This window comes from Pistacia vera, unplaced genomic scaffold (assembly GCF_008641045.1).
Source record: "Pistacia vera cultivar Batoury unplaced genomic scaffold, PisVer_v2 Contig641, whole genome shotgun sequence".
In the NCBI taxonomy this organism is placed as follows: domain Eukaryota; kingdom Viridiplantae; phylum Streptophyta; class Magnoliopsida; order Sapindales; family Anacardiaceae; genus Pistacia; species Pistacia vera.
The window spans coordinates 26,923-44,205 of record NW_022196492.1 but is presented as its reverse complement, the minus strand read 5'-3'; positions in this window follow the sequence as shown (position 1 = coordinate 44,205).

Genomic DNA, 17,283 nt, shown 5'->3' with positions numbered 1-17,283 from the left:
AGATTATATTTGTGTGACTAGTCATTATTTGATAAAAATGTAAATTAAATAAATCTTTATTAGGATTTAATTACTGGATGTTGTCTAGTATAAACAAAATTTATAATAAATTGTTGAAGTTTTAGAAGATTATGATGTTGTTGTAAATGATAAGTTTAACTTTATAATGCAGTTCTAATAGTAAGTTATAGATATTTTCAAAGTAATTTATACCTTTATATACAATTTGAAGTGTTTTTTCACCACGTTGTGCATGCTATATTATTAATTAAATTTGCAAAGCGGTATAAAACAATTAAAGAAACATATTAATAAATTAGAGATTGTTTAGCTAGATTACTAGTATTAATAAAGAAAGCGATTTCAAGACGTTTTGATAAATCAAATATGTCTCCCTAAAACTTTGCATTAGACATGCCTGTTAGATTGGAATAGTAACTTATTTAATGTTTGATTTGTTTACTTTGCTAATATATTTAGTTATTTTGTAGCAATAATAGAGGTCTCATTTTTGGTAAAAAATGATTGGCAAATAGCTAAAATATTTCTATTTATTTCTTAAAACTTTTTACCAACCCACTTTACAACTTTTCTTGTGTGTATTATCCTACTAGTCTATTGGTAATCATCAATTATAAATATTTTCGAGTTATTTTAAAAAAACAACAAGACATGTAATTTTAAATGCACCAATAAAGGCATGGAATTTTTTTTTTTAAAAAATATTCGAACCCATTCCTTTTCTTTATTGTTAGTGAGATCTTTGATTCTAGAATTATTAGCAGGTTTAGAAAATGGTTTTGATAATTTATGTGCAAATTTTACAAACGAAGTATATGCCAATCAATAGAGAGGTAAAAATACACTTTTTGAAGTTATTCCAGTATGAAACAGGTATGGAAACCCACAAGAGGCGAAACATCAGGGAAGCTGCATCAAAAAAACATGAAGACTTCTACTCTTGGGTGTGCACTGAATAGACCGAAGAGGACCCGAATCCGAAGCACCACTCCTCTTCAAAAGCTCCACCAACAACAACAACTAATGTACTGTCTTCCATGCGTCACAGAGTAATGAGCTTCAACAATATTTTGGCAACCCTGAAATGTTACCAGTAGATCCACAACAAAGAGCCAACATTGATCTCTTAGACTATTGGAGAGTCGAAAATATATTTTTCCGGTATTATCAAGGCCTTGGATGTTTTCGTTGTTCCTTCTCAACCGTCTCATCCAAACAAACATTTAGTGCAAGTGGAGAGATTTTAATGAAAGGTGACTAACTTTCACCACCAATGATTAGAAGTCCTCACATCTTCGAGATTGGAATGGTCGCGCCATCAAGGTCATACGAGGTTGTCGACGATACTTTAAGAACATTTCATTTTGTAATATGGATGATACGAGAGGGAGGTCCTAGTGAACTCCAAATTGTTTGTTTTGTAATTGTAACTTGTAAATTAATTGTCAATAAATCACTCCTTTTTCTCCTTACCAGTTTTTGTCCTATGGGGTTTTCTTGTAAGGTTTTTAAAACGAGGCAATAATTATTGTATTTCTTATTTTATTTTTTAAATGAATAAATTTAAATTATTCTTATATTACAATTTAATGTATTAAAATTGAATTAATATTTGGAATGTTAAAAAAAAAAAATTAATTTAATTATTAGGTATATTTGAAAAGACATTAACACTTAACTAAAAACCAAGTTCATTATTTATTTATAATTGTTTATATTCATTTGAAAACGTTAAAATAAAACAAAACAAAACAAATTAAAAAAAATAAATAATAAATGATGCGGGTTAAACCCGCCCAACCGCGGCCTAACCCTATGTTAGGGTGGCGGTCCGGGTTGGGCCAGCCAATTCCCAACATGGGTTACCGGGCGAGTCAGGACCGACCCGCCAGTAACAGCAACCCGCCGCGGGTCGGTCGGGTCAGGCCGCGGGTTGCTTTTCCACTCTAGTCTACATGTACTCGAAAGGGGTAGCTTGGCTTCATCCTAAACTGATGAAAAGAAGCAGTGGAACTAGATTGGAGTAAGAGATGAATGTCGTAAAAGGTTAGCTCATGCCTTGGCTTACCTGCACCACGATTGTTTCCCACCAATGTCCATCGAGACAGAATCAGTAAGATATACTAATGTTTGGAATAAACTCATGTGTCAAGACCTTTGGAACAGCTAAGCTCTTCTTACCCAGACCTCCAAACTTGGACCGACTTATTGGCACTAATGGATATGTGTTCCCAGGTATCTTTATATAATCTCTCCCATTACTCTCTTAGTTAAATGATGCACAACCAAAAATTTCATTGTGATACATATATTTCATTTTTTGTAGAGCTGCTTAAATAATGAAGGTAACAGAGAAATCATGTCTATAGCTTCGGAGTGTTGGCAATGGAAGTAATCCAGGGAGCATCCAAGAGATTTTCCTCTCTCAAATTTCCGTTCATCATCTGCCAACATGACATAGAGTTTGGTGATATGTTTGGATCCAAAGCTTTCCGTTTCCCTCCCTTGAAGTCGAACAAATTGATTTCCATAAAGGAGATGGCCCTTTTGTGCTTAGATGTAAATCCAAAGTCTAGACCCACGATGCATGTTGTTGGCTCAATTAATATGCAACTAAATCAATTCCTTTCTCAAGTCATCACAAAAATTACTTTCTAGAAGATGAAGCCAGTTACATATAGTTTTTTTTTTTTTTCTGAATTTCATGATGTAGCAAATGTTATCATTGAGACTTGAGAGTGATATGTAAAAATTGCACAAATTCTCCATTACTTAGCCATTAGAAAGGACCACAAATTTCTTGATTTACATAATTGATTGAACACTAGAATTTATTTTGAGACTAAAAAAATTATTGTTCAACCCATTTGAAGAGATGTCTTTAATAAGTTTAAGAAAATTTTAAAAAAACTTTATATACTTTATTATCAGAAAACTTATACTTGAAGATGGTGTAAAATTGATGTAAGAGAAATGGAATGCAAAAATTTTGCATTTTTCTGGGTTTGGAAGTGTCTAAAGCTTGAGTTCACGTCAGCCTAGGGCCAGGCCTTGGCCCACTGATTGAATCCCTTGGACCCCTTGACTTGGCCCAAATCGTTTTTTCTTTCCTTTTTTTCCTGTTCAAATCAATTTTTAATATAATAATTAAAAATAAATTTAGCATTATAATTTCATTTAAAAATTTAAATGTAGTTAATAATTAAATAGTACTAATTTATTTTAAAAAAAATAAATTTTATTTTATTTCCTTTAAATGATATTGAAAATGAATTTTACTACAATTGAAAATATTTAAGACAATATCAAATGTAACAAAAAAATAATTCTATATTAATTCCTCGTCACAAAATTCATATATATCTAGATGAAACCCAATGTTAAAAATGATTTTAAATTTGATGAATTTGAACTTAAAATTTTTACCTTTAATTACAAAATAACCCTCAGTCATATATTTTTTTCTCTGCATTTCTTTTTGTTTGGCTACTAGGAGAATAGAAAGAAAATCTGTTCATTTTTTCTTTCTTTTATGTTTCTTATTTTTCCTTTTTTCATCAAGTCAGAGTAATGATTGATTAGTTTTTCTACTGTATATTGTATGGCTTACAATTAAATTTATGTTGATTTCTACTTATGATTACAAAAGAATGGTCTATTATTGTTTTCATTATTTGGTTTCCCGATGCCTTTAAACAAAATGAAGGAGTTTTTTCTTGTCTATTTTCCTAGTAACCAAACACTACATATGCTACTCAGTAATACAAAAAATGGTATTCCCTTTTTCCTAATGTTAATTTTTTAATGCGATACAAGATCATCATGTGTTATATAAATAAAACTTGGCTAAAGTAATTACTTTCTATGTCCCAAATGTTACATCAAAATAGGTTAAGTAACAATTTCCAATTTATAATGAGATAGCTTCACTATTGCTAAATAGAATCTTTTCATATATACTCTATTGTGCTTTGTTAAATTTATGAATAAGCTCATATTATAAACAAAGAAGTTTCCATTTTGTGGAAAAGACCACTAAGGTCCGGTGGATTATGAAGGACAAAATAGAGCCCACAAAAGGCCCAGTGGAATTTGGATTCTAGCTTTTAGACAGAATCAAGTCCAAGTAAAATTTTGAATGGTTGGGAGTCCATTCAAAATAGGAATAATTCTCAGATGATGAACACCTATTTGTTTTAGGTTACCTATCATTTCTCTTTAAAGTTGCAGCATTTACACTGCTGCTGCACCATTGCATGAACCAATCATCCTGCACTTGTATTGAACCAATCATCCTGCACTTGTATTCAATAACATTCGAAATCCGGTAGATAAACCCTAAAGAAGAAGCTGCCATTCATATTTTATGTTATGATAAAAGTATATTCTAACCAGGTTGTAAGAAGAAACAAATTAATTCATCATCAAATGTCCCAAGAATTGAAATTCACATTTTAATCATCTATTCAAGCGTTTACATCCAAAACCAAAAACCAATCTTTAAAANACCCCCCCGCGGTTGATTTGGATTGCAATTTATTATGTTACGTACCCTTTGGAATCAAATCTACTTCAATCAATGTACCTATTTAATGTAAGATGTCAGTCGCACTATAATATGATAAATTGACAACTTGTTAACATTAATTTTCCTATACTGAAATAGTCTACCGATCAAAGAAGGTTTGTTCACTTCCTTAAGTTTTTATGTTTAAACCTTAGAGTCATTTACCATAATAATATTATTGTTTACCTGATCCTTTGGGTTTATAGGATATTCAATAGACCTTAGAAACAGTTGAGATGCGCACAAACAGGCTCGCATACCCCGATTACCAAAAAAAAAAAAAAATCTTATACTTGTGTTAATTTATATCTGCTCTTAATGTATATACATTTTTAATTTTATAGTTTAAACTAACAGAACACATAAAGTTTCAATACAAATTTGAAAGTGGGATATCAATAAATTAACAAAAAAATGGAGGGTTAAACAAAAATAACCATATTTATAAAAATTTTAAGACTATATTAACCAACAATTATCAGGATTTTAAAATTATTCTCGTTTAAAAGCCAACATTTTATTCACCTTCGCTCTTTTTCTAATAATTTGAAGTACGATTTTTTTGCCATTTCAAATTCTTAACAAATTGAAGCAATAATTTCATCATTAATAGTTGTTTCCCTAAGATTAAAGCCGAAAAATTGATTGAAAAAGTTGGAAATTTGGTTTGGGAACATAGGTATATGTTAATGATGTAGCATCAATTTTTAAACCTGTCTAGTTATGTGAAGTCCACTGCTAGTCAAAAGGTATTTTAAAGAAAGAAACGGGCAATTGTGGAATTCTCACTTTAGGATGTGTGTTAGTCAACTTTATCTGTTTTAGGTTGCATTGTTGGTTTCTTCTCGATTTTTCTCTTGGTTACAGTGAGAGAGACTCTGTTGCAAATGGAGATTGAGGTGGAGCATTGTAGATCGTCAGATGAATCAAACAGCTTTGGTGAGGACTTGTCATATGGTTTGTTACACAGTTGTCTCCTTTTTCTTTGTATAAAGGTCTTATGATCTTTTGTATTTGGATGTATGAAAGGTGAGGCAAGGGTGTTTACGAATGGTTCATAGAGGGTATCCTGGGTTTCTTTGTATACTAGAAGGTGTCTGAAACTCTATAAGTTTACCATTGATTAGTGATTTCTTGCTCACCCTAGGGAGTGGATGTAGGTAATTGATAAGAGCTTGAAAGTTTATATTTTTTTAGTGATTTAATTGGATTATTTATAGAAAAATGTGTTTAAATTGTGAAATTTGAATTAATTCTTTCATAAATACCTTTTACGGGATCACGGGTGTATTTTGAGTATTTTGAGTATTTTCAGGTTCAAACAGATATTTGAAGGGAAAAGAATGATGTCGATGGAATTCATGACGCATAGGAACAAACGGTACAAGAATCGGAGTTGAAACGAGAAAGTTGTGACATGTCGAAGATACAACGTAAAATCTGGAAATCCTTCAAAATGAGCATGCTTCGATGTTTCTATCATAACTTGAGTTGTAGAAATCAGAATTTAACGATTCTGGTGGCGTTAGAAAGCTTATTTAGAGCGCTACAAAGTTTGTGTTGATGACTTTACCAAATTCTAAAGATCATGGACTCATTGGACAGAAAGAACAATCGCCATAGTGATTGTTATTACCGCCACGACGATGGGTCACGGGCCTGCTAGGTTAATTCATTATCCTAGTCCGAATCTGAATGGGTTGAGGCATTTAACTTTTTCCTAAGTAAGATCAAAACCCTAGGACTATAAATAAGGGTCTTTAGGTAGTTTTGATAAGAGTTTTGAGAGAAGGAGAAAGGACGGCTACTATTTTGGAGATCGGAATTCTTGAAGTTCTCGTTCACCAATTAGAGAAGTGTTTATATTTTTCTTTCTTGAACTCATGTTATTGAATACAATGATGGTTTTTATTATTGCAACTATGAACTAAATCTCTTTTCTATGGCTAAAGATGTAGCCCAATTTATGAATATGTGTTGACGTTATCTTTATTGATTTCTTATTGATCATTAATTCTAAGTTTTATTATTGTGTGTACCTAGTTAGTAAAAACGCGTATTATATGCAAATTGTACGGACAGCAGTATAATTCGCATATAAAACGCGCGTATACATATTTTGCAAAATCTGCCGTATAATTCGCGAATAATAAGGTTTCCCGTATAATTCACGTATAATTCGCGAATTATTCGTAAATTTTTGAAAAAAACAAAACAAAATCTCACACCCCCAAAACGGCGTCGTTTTGGTGGGTTTTTACAAAAAATTAAAACAAATCTCGTTTAGTCGTTCTTCTTCAGTTCTTCGGCAGTCAGCAGTTCTTCTTCCTCAGCTCAGGCTCAGTGCTGGTGGGAGAATCCGATTGAAGAGCTTATTCAGATGAGGAAGGCTTCTCAGGCTCAGTGCTGGTGGGAGAATCCGATTGAAGACCTTAGTTTGCCACAGCTTGAGCAGTTAAAAGCGACGATAGAGGAGCTGAAGAAGAATGCGGCAAAGCAAGCTGAGAAGATTATGATCCAGAATTCCATATAACCAAAGATTTAACGAAATTATCACCTCCCCATTTATTCCACACAAAATAATAAACTCAAGCCGAAGCCTAGAGCACCAAACTGAAATCTACAGCACCAAACACCCACAGAAACTCAAACCTTCCAACAGCAAATTTTACGATTTCTTCCAAACAAAGAAGATTTTCCATATAACCAAAGATTTAACGAAATTATCACCTCCCCATTTATTCCACACAAATTCATCCTCCATCTCTATTTGCATAGTCATAAAATCGGAAAAAAAAAATGAAAAAAGAAATATCAAACCCAGTCCTATGAAACCCATAATCACGAAAATATTTTCCGGTTATGAAAGGAGAGTAAATGTTTGGCGTTTTATAAAAGAGGATAGAAGAAGGGGATTTGGAGGATAGAACAAAGCTCGATTGTGTTTTTTGTGGTGTTGATTTGAATAAAATGGCGTCAATTTGTGATATGTCTTTTATATTTTGTGTTGACTTGGGTTTGTAGCAAGGTTGTGAGGGGTGTGGTGTGACGGTGAGAAGTGAAGTGGGTGGGTTGGTGGTGCTATGCGGGAGATGCAGGGAGATAAGGTGTTGGGCAAAAGGAGCAAGGAAATTGGAGGTGGGCCGGAGCAGCGGAGGGGAGGTACTAGGAGGCGCAATGAAGAGAGGAGAAGTGGGGGAGGACTGGCTGTTCGGCGGTCAGGGTTGTTGCCACCAGTCGCAACCTGGCCGACGATTTGTTTGTTTGAATTTTTATTTTTTTATGTTTCTGGTTAATTTTTGAGTTAAAGCGTTTTAGAATCATAAAGATTAGGGAGGATATTAGGTGTTTTTAAGGGTTATAGGGTGAACAAGATGGACGAGGCTAAGAACTTTGAATATTAAGTTTTGATTTAGGGAGAATATTAAATTTTTATGCATAATGTTAATTGATCATTTTGCCCTTACTTGTAACGGAGTTTTGATCATTCAACTCTTCTTTATAACAAAATTTTATTTGTTTGGAGCTCTTATTCGACTTTGAATTTTGATTTTGTTATGACTTATGTGTTTAATTTGACACTATAGTTGAATCTTGGCTAAATATTGTGTTTGAGTTTGGATACTATAATTTGAATATCAGTTATATATTGTGTATTTGTGTTGTTGATTAATTGAATACTTTGCTTTTAACCAGATAGTCTATAAAAGTGTTAAAACTAAGCTTGATATTGCCGTATTTTTCAAAACGTATTATTGACAATACACTGTATTAAACTCGTTTATATCCGTACCGTATTTTTTCCGTATCCGAATTTTATGGCCGAATTTTTATAAACGTATTTTTTACCATTTACCGTATTATACCCGTATAATTCCCATACCATTTTTTTGCCATACCCGTATTTACTAACTAGGTGTGTGTAATGCTTTCAATTCTTAAGGATCCGAGGGTTGAATGATATCATGGGATTGGGTTGAGATCGAGAGATGAAACTTGATTTGTCTAAGGTAATAAAACCATAGATTGAGCGAACGCTAGAGATAGGTTACCGTGATCTATGAGACTCTGGTAAATTCCATAGAACTTAATGATCTCTTAGCTTCTAAATCCAACTTAGAGATATTTTGGGTTGTTGTTTAAGGACTAATTCGCTAATTGTTCGAGAGAAAGTTAGTGGAATATTAGGGAGTTTGGCCTTTAGAATAAGCTTAATTAGGTTAGCAATAATCGTCAATATATAGGATTAAATTGATGCGAAATTTGTGCCCTAGGGTTTAGCCATATTGATCTTTATATCCAAGTATTTATAAAATTCTGATTTTGTTTTCTTTTTAATTTGTTTTCTTTTTTATTAAATTCATTCATAACATTCTGTTTCATCAAATAGCAATAAAATAGACTAGTTTGGTATTTGGTAGGTAGTACTCTTGGGATTCGACACTCGTTTACTCAAGCTTTATTATTTGCACGATTTCGTATACTTGCGAATAGCTTGTCAGTAATTAGTTTGATTACCGAACCACTATAATTTTTGTGTTCTTTTCTCTATTTTATGCTTTCCATATTTCATTATTATTGTTATGTCGTCTGTGAATTTGCTTTAAGATTGTTGTTCTACTGTTGTCGAATGAGTCTTTAGTTTCGACAAGTGGTATCAAAGCCAAATTAGGTCTGGGTATTAAAGATTGTTCGAATTTGTTACTGTCTAGGGTTAGATCTGGAAATACTAGTTACGGGTTTCTTGACTTAGAGTTTTAGGTCCTGATTTTTGTGGCTTTTCATCTATGAGTAATGGTGAGGGATTAAAACCTAGGTATGTATAAGTTTGAGGTAGAGAAATTCACTAGAGACAATGACTATGGTTTATGGAAGATGAAAATGAGAGTTGTGTTAGTTAAGGATGGTCTGTCAGCTACCTTAGAGGGTGAGGATAGTTTGCCAAAGTCCTCAACTGAGAAAGAAAAGAAAGAACTCTTAGACAAAGCCCATAGCACCTTGATACTTAGGTTAGGAGACAAAGTCTTGAGAGAGGTAAAGAAGATGGCTACACCAGTAGGGGTTTGGGAAAAATTAGACTCTTCGTACCTGTTAAAATTTTCTCCTAATATATAGGTTAATTTTAAAACAGAAGTTCTTTGGTTTTAAAATGGATGAAAGTGAATCTTTAGGAGAGAATATGAATGATTTCATGATATTGGTTCAAGATTTAGAGAGTCTAAGTGTCAAGGATGAGGATGAGGATCAAGCTGTCATTCTCATAAATTCTTTGCCAAAAATGTATGTAAACTTTGTTGATACTCTGAAGTACGATAGGCAAACCGTTGACCTAGATGAAGTTGTGGTGGCAATCATTGCAAAAGATGCTGAATTTAGGGAAGAGGATAAGCTAGATGGTGAAGGGCTTAATGTGAGAGGTGGATTTGAAAAGAAAAGTCATAAGAAAGGGCATTTCAGGGGGAAATCAAAATCAAAGTCAAAATGTCTGAGAAAAAGCTTTTACTATCATAAGGAGGGCCATTTCAAAAGGGACTGTCTTAATAGGAAGAAAAATAAGGGGAAAAGGATGTTAGTGGGAGTGTAGATGTAGTTTCTGATGGGTATGAGAGTTTAGATATATTGGTGGCTTCTGAAATGGAAATGGATTATGAATTGATTCTTTATTTAGGGTGTACATTCCATATGACTCCAAATAGGAGTTTTTTTATGAACTTTAAAGTTAGAGTCTGGGAAAGTTTTGATGAGTAATAATGTTGTATGTAGAGTTTTAGGAATTGGAGATGTTAGACTAAGCTTTCATGATGGTAGTTCAAAATTACTCACAGAGGTCAGATATATACCAGAGTTAAAAGGAATTTAATTTCCTTAGGAAGCTTAGATTCTAATGGGTATAGCTATAAGGCTCAAGGTGGAGTTCTTAAGATCACAAAAGGGTCCTAAGTTGTGATGAAGGAAGAGATGAAGAATGGGCTGTATGTTCTAAATGGTTCAACTATCACTGGAACAACAGTTGTGTCATTATCTCAAAAGACTAACAAAACCTCTTTATGGCATAAGAGGTTGGGACATGTTAGTGAAAAGGGTTTAGTTGAGCTGAGCAAGCAAAAGGTCTTCGGAGGGGGCAAAATAGAGAAACTAAGCTTTTGTGATGATTGCATTTATGGAAAGATAAGCAGGATTAGGTTTAGTGTAGGGAAACACTATTCTAAGTCCATCGTAGACTACATTCATTTTGATGTGTGGGGGCTAACTAAATATCCATCCTTAAGGGGTTGTAAATTCTTCATTAGCATCAGAGATGAATACTCTAGGAGACTGTGGATATACTTTTTGAAGAGTAAAGGGAAGCCTTTAGTAAATTCAGGGAGGGAAAAGTCATGATTGAGAGTCAGACAGGGAAAAGAATTAGAAAATTAAGAATTGATAATGGGTTAGAGTTCATTAATGAGGAGTTTGATTAACTATGTAAGGATAGTGGAATTCTGAGACATAGAACAGTTAGGTATATACCTTAACAAAATGGGTTAGCTGAGAGGATGAATAGGACTATCCTGGAAAAGGTTAGAAGTCTATTGTTTTGTGCCAAACTCCCTACCAGATTCTGGGTAGAAGCTACTCATACAACAGTGTTTTTATTAATAGGATTCCTTCCTTAGTGATTAAGTTCAAAACACCTATTGAAAGATGGACTGGGTATCATAACAATAAACACTATCTTTGTGCATGACAACTCAGATAAGTTACATCTTAGGGCCATTAGGTGTATTTTCATAGGCTATCCTGATGGGGTAAAAGGGTATAAGTGCTAGGATGTTGCTAAGAAACAATGTATAGTCAGTAGAGATTTTGGGTTCAATGAAGAAGAATTAGGTGGTCTGAGTGAGAAGGCTGGTGAAACTAATGAAAGATCTAAAGTCATTAGTTTTGAATTGGGTGATGAAGCTTCTACTGAAATCTTGGTAGTTTGCAGCCAGACTATTAGCAAAAAGATTTCCAATTTCAGGATGAGGAACCTGCCTTAGTGGAGAATGAGGATGATCTAACTCACGATGAAGAAAATAAGCTCCAAAACTATCAGTTGGCTAAAGATAAGCAAAGCAGAGAAATTAGGTTGCCTAGTAGATATTCACATGTTGACATGGTTGCATTTGCACTCCAAGTTGCTAAAGAGATAGAAGAAGAATCTAGGACAGTTAGAGAAGCCATTGAGAGAAAAGAGTCTAAGCTGTGTCTAAGCTGTGGAAGTTAGGTATGCAAGAAGGGTATGAGTCCTTGATGAAGAACAAGACTTGGATCCTTATTAATAAACTTGAGGGCAGTAGGGTTGTCATGTGTAAATGGATTTTCAAAAGAAACGAGGGAACTCCAGGGTTTGAGGTACCTAGATTTAAAGCTAGGTTCATAGCAAAGGGCTTTACACAGGTTGAGGGGGTAGATAACACTGAAATATTTTCACCTATGGTAAAGCATACAACTATTAGGGCCCTCTTATTTTTGGTGGCTCAATTTGAACTTGAATTAGAGTAGTTTGATGTTAAAACAGTCTTCTTGCATGGTGATTTAGAAGAGAGAATTTTGATGGAACAACCTTAAATGTTTGAAAATGGTTCTAAAAATCAGGTGTGTTTTTTAAAAAACTCTTTGTATGGGTTGAAACAGTCACCTAGGCAATGGTATAGGAAGTTTGATAGTTTTATGATTAATGTTAGTTTCAAGAGAAGCAATTTTGATGGCTATCTTTACTTCAAATGTTTGTATGGTGAATGTTATCTTTACTTAGCTCTTTATGTTGATGATATGTTGTTGGCCTGTAAGGATGCTTCTGAAATTGCTAGATTTAAGATTGAAGTGAATAGGCAATTTGAAATGAAAGATTGGGGGTAGGCTAAGAAGATTTTAGGCATGAACATTGAAAGAGATAGGAAAACAAGGAGGATAGTACTATCTCAAAGGGCGTATGCTGACAAAGTTGTTAAGAAATTTAATATGTTTGATTATAAACCTGTCAAAACTCCAATGGGTCAACATTTTAAATTGAGTGTGGATCAATGTCCAGAAAATGAGGATGAAAAAACGGAAATGGCATGTGTTCCTTATGCAAATGCAACAGGGAGTTTAATGTATTTAATGGTCTGTACAAGACCTGATTTACCTTTTGCAATTATCTATGTGAGTAGATTTATGAGTAATCTTGGAAAATGTCATTGAGAGGCAGTGAAATGGATTCTAAGATATGTTAGGGGGTCCATCTCAATTGGGATTGTGTACAGCAAAAGACAAGATCAAATGAATTTCATTATGGGATGTGTTTATGCTAATTATGCTCGAAATCTTGATCATAAGAAGTCAATGACTAGTTTTGTGTTTTCTTTATGGAGTAATCTGGTTTGTTGGAAAGCAAATTTGCAGGCTATTGTGACTTTATCAAATACAGAAACTGAGTAGGTTGCAATCATAAAAGCTGCAAAGGACGCAATTTGGCTCAAGGAATGCTTAGTGAACTAGGGTTCGTTCAGACATAGATTCCAATCAAAAGTGATAGCCAAAGTGCCATTTTTCTGTGCAAAAACCAAGCTTTCCATGAAAGATCGAAACACATTGATGTGATGCTACACTTCATCAGAAACATGATTGAAGATAAAGTTATCAAGGTGGAGAAACTTCCTAGAAAAGAGAATCCAACAGACATGTTTACCAAAGTTGTTACTTTGGATAAACTAAGGCTCTTCAAGAGCCTGCTCCATGTTGAGTAGAGTTGAAGGAAATTTCCAGGGTAGTGAGGAATGGCAAAAATCAGATGCCAAGGTGGAGATTTGTGGTCATGTGGCATCAGTTTTTAAACATGTCTGCTTATGTCGAGTCCACTGCTAGTCAATATGCATTTTAAAGAAAAAAATAGGCATTTGTGGAATTCTCACTTTAGGATGTGTGTTAGTCAACCTTATCTGTTTAGGTTGCATTGTTGGTTTCTTCTCAATTTTTCTCTTGGTTACAATGAGAGAAACTCTGTTGCAAATGGAGATTGAGGTAGAGCATTGTAGATCGCCGGATGAATCAAACAACTTTGGTGAGGACTTGTCATATGGTTTGTTACACAACTGTCTCCTTTTTCTTTGTATAAATGTCTTATGATCTTTTGTATTTGGATGTATGAGACAAGGGTGTTTACGAATGGTTCATAGAGGGTATCATGGGTTTCTTTGTATACTAGAAGGTGTCTAAAACTCTATAAGTTTACCATTGATTAGTGATTTCTTGCTCACCCTGGAGAGTGGATGTAGGTAATTAGTTTGATTACCAAACCACTATAATTTATATATACATACATGTATATGTATGTATATGTGCTCCTTTCTCTATTTTATGCTTTCCATATTTCATTATTATTGTTATGTTGTCTGTGAATTTACTTTATATTGTTGTTCTACTGTTGTCGAATGAGTCTTTAGTTTCTACAGTTAAAATTTAGTTTAAGTTTGGATTTGGAGTTAATCTATTAATTTCAATAGTATATATATATGTGTGTGTGTGTGTGTGTGTGTGTGTGTGTGTGTGTGTGTGTGTAATATAAAATATTAGATTAGATTAGATTACTCTATGTTGTTATCATGTTAAAGTGATAGAAAAACTTTTAAGAGTTGTTATGTATTTCATTGGAAGAATGACGAACTAGAGAATTCACTAATGACCACCTAGTTCATGTACATGAATTTTAGGTTAGCTAGTGCAAAGTGTGGGAAATTTAAAAAATTTAAACCATGAGTGTGTGGCCTGATAAAAGAAGATCTAATATGGTCTCCCAAGTTTGGATCCCCTTGATGGTAACAGAGCAAGAGAACCTTGATGGTAACAGAGCAAGAGAAAGATCTAATATGGTCTCTTCAGTTCGAGTCCTCACAACTACTAATAGGGGTAATTATTAGAGCTCTACCCAGTCTGCAGTTCTAGGATCCTAGGAGATTTGTTTAGGTGCATACAAGTTGGCCCGGATACCCTTTGTGATAAAAAAAAAAAAAAAAAAAAAAAAAATCAAAAATTGCAATGGGGAAGAAAACTATAAAAGGGGCACAAAATTGCATATGTGGATTAATATAGTTTAGGGTTTAGAGTTTTCATGAATCATATTAAACCCCTAAATTTTAGTTAAATTTTTTAAATATCCCTCCAATTCTTGGACATTAATTCAATGTAATCAATAATTTTAAATTTTAAATCAGATCATTTATGTTTATAACAACTACAGTATTATATAGATATTTAATCAAGAAGAACAAAACACATGTATTATCAAATAAGTTAAGATTGAGACAAGAAAGTATAAAAAAATTTAAAATAAGAAGCTGTCAACTCTTGAGAGATCCAAATCCAGAAATTTATTCTTAATCTGGTATATAATAAAATAGGATTAGGAATTAATTAGAAATTTTATCTCCATATTTTGTGGGGTCTGATAGTGTATATGCTGGTACAGATGCAGCCAAAAACCTCCTAGAAATTCTCAAGCGCCGATCACCATCACGTGGTTGCTTGGTTAGCTGTCTGGCTTCGGTCAACCTGTACGACTACTTACTGTCCTTTAGTCAAACACTAAAAACTCTAGTTACCCTATAGCTCTGTCTTGTCCAAATCTTTACAAATATGTAATCTCATTGGTCGGATCATGAAATTATTGGACCTTACCGAGATCTCTTTTGATTTTACTTGATTTTTCAATACATTTTACCTTCATATTTTGTTTGAAAATGGGATCTCAAATTCTAATCATTCATTCATAATTCAGAATTGGAATTAATTATAGTTTATCATGTATAATGGTTTGAATATTTGACTAATCATTCTTCAAATAACTTACCATAACCTCTTCTTAAATTTAAATATGAATTATTTCTCAGTCTGGACAGTATAATTTTGTTGATTTTGATGTTTATAATGATGCCCCATTAAATTATTAATTCCTCATGGTTAAAAGGGCATGGGATTAATACAGAAAAGTGAGTTGAATAACTCTCAAAGAGTTAGTGTGGCAGTAAAAGATGCTTACTTCTTTCATTAACTTTTTTTATTTGAATTTTGAAATCATCTATCACATTTGTAATTTATTTAAAACATTAAATTGTAACTTATTTAAAATATTAAATTTATAAAGTATTCAATAAGTTTAAAAGATTAATGGAAGTATATGCACAATGATCCAAATTCCCTGGTAAAAAGAAAAAGAAAAAAAAAAAAAAATGAGTTGGGTGAAGAAGAGAAGAGAAGAGACGAGAAAATTAGGAGTTGGGACCCAGTTGTTGGAATGGAGCATGTGGAGTGTCCAGGCAAATTCCAATACGATTGTAGGCTGAAAGCATAATCTTCAGGTTTTGTCTGTTTGTTGGAAAGCGTTGGGATTCTATTAATTATTTGCATAGAAACCTGCAGGTTTTGATGGGTCAACAAACACCCTTCGCCCTTGCCAACTTACANAAAAAAAAAAAGAAGGTTACTTTCTAGAGTGAAGTCCTTTTTGGTGCAAAATATGGATTCTTATAACGTCTATTAGTTTGTGAGGCAATTGTTCAACTTCTGTCCCAGTTCTGCTTAACGAATTTCAGATTTTGCATTGCCATTAGTGCCTTTTGTCTTGATGAGAATCTTCAATTGAAGGTCCTGTGAAATTTTTGTTGCAACATTTTAAACCATTTAGTCTTTCGGATAGGGAATATTGAAGCTGAGACTTCTAGTGTTCAAATTAATTACATATAAGATTTATTGATAGATAATGGGAAAGACACATCTTGCATCAAATTGAAACAAAGACACTGCATTTGTGGAATATTTTATCAGTTTCTGATTGATCTTAAAGAGTCCTAGAATTTGTCTTCAACAATGATAAGAATGTGGAGTTTGTAGAGACCACAAGAAGCTATGGTGTTGATATATTATTATTTTCTTAGATAACAATGTTCTTGTGTTATTTTAATTATTATGAAATTGAAACATTTAAGTTTGTAGTACCATTGGTTGAAAATTGAGATCGTCTTTGCTTGTAAAGGTTTAATTTACTTGTCTTTCAACTCTTTTAGCATTTTTAATCAATATGTTATATGATGTTTTTGGTTGTATATCTTGTTTTGGTTAATGAATTGTCTTGACTTAAAAGGCGTGGTCTTTTTGTAAAAACGAAAAAAAAAAAAGTGTTTTGGGGCCCCCACATGATCTCTTTGTAATTCCTTGTTGTAAATTAAATTCTTTAATAGAGTTAACTCTTATAATATTCTAATAACACCAAAGAGAGAGTATTATTCAAATTAAAGTGTTTATATTTATGTAATCAGCCAAATGCGTAGTCATACAATTAACTTTTGGTCTGCAAGTAATAATGGCTCATGTCACATTTTAGTTTCTCATGCATCACCTTCATTAAAGGCAAAATCAGTGATTTATAAGAAAAAACGTATTTCCTAATTGTGTCTGTTGGTGGGTTTTGATTCTTTGTTTAAAAATTTATAAAATTTTCACTTAAAATTTAATTGTGAAGTTGGCTGGAATATGTTTAGAATTGTTTGGTGCACTATAGGATGTTATCTAATTCATTATATATTAGTGCTTTGTAGGATGAAGTCACAAAAGTTCAATTTTAAGTTTCAGTTATTTGGAATTGACTGCCAAATTCAAAATGTGGACCCTGATAAATTCAGTTATATTGTGTTGAT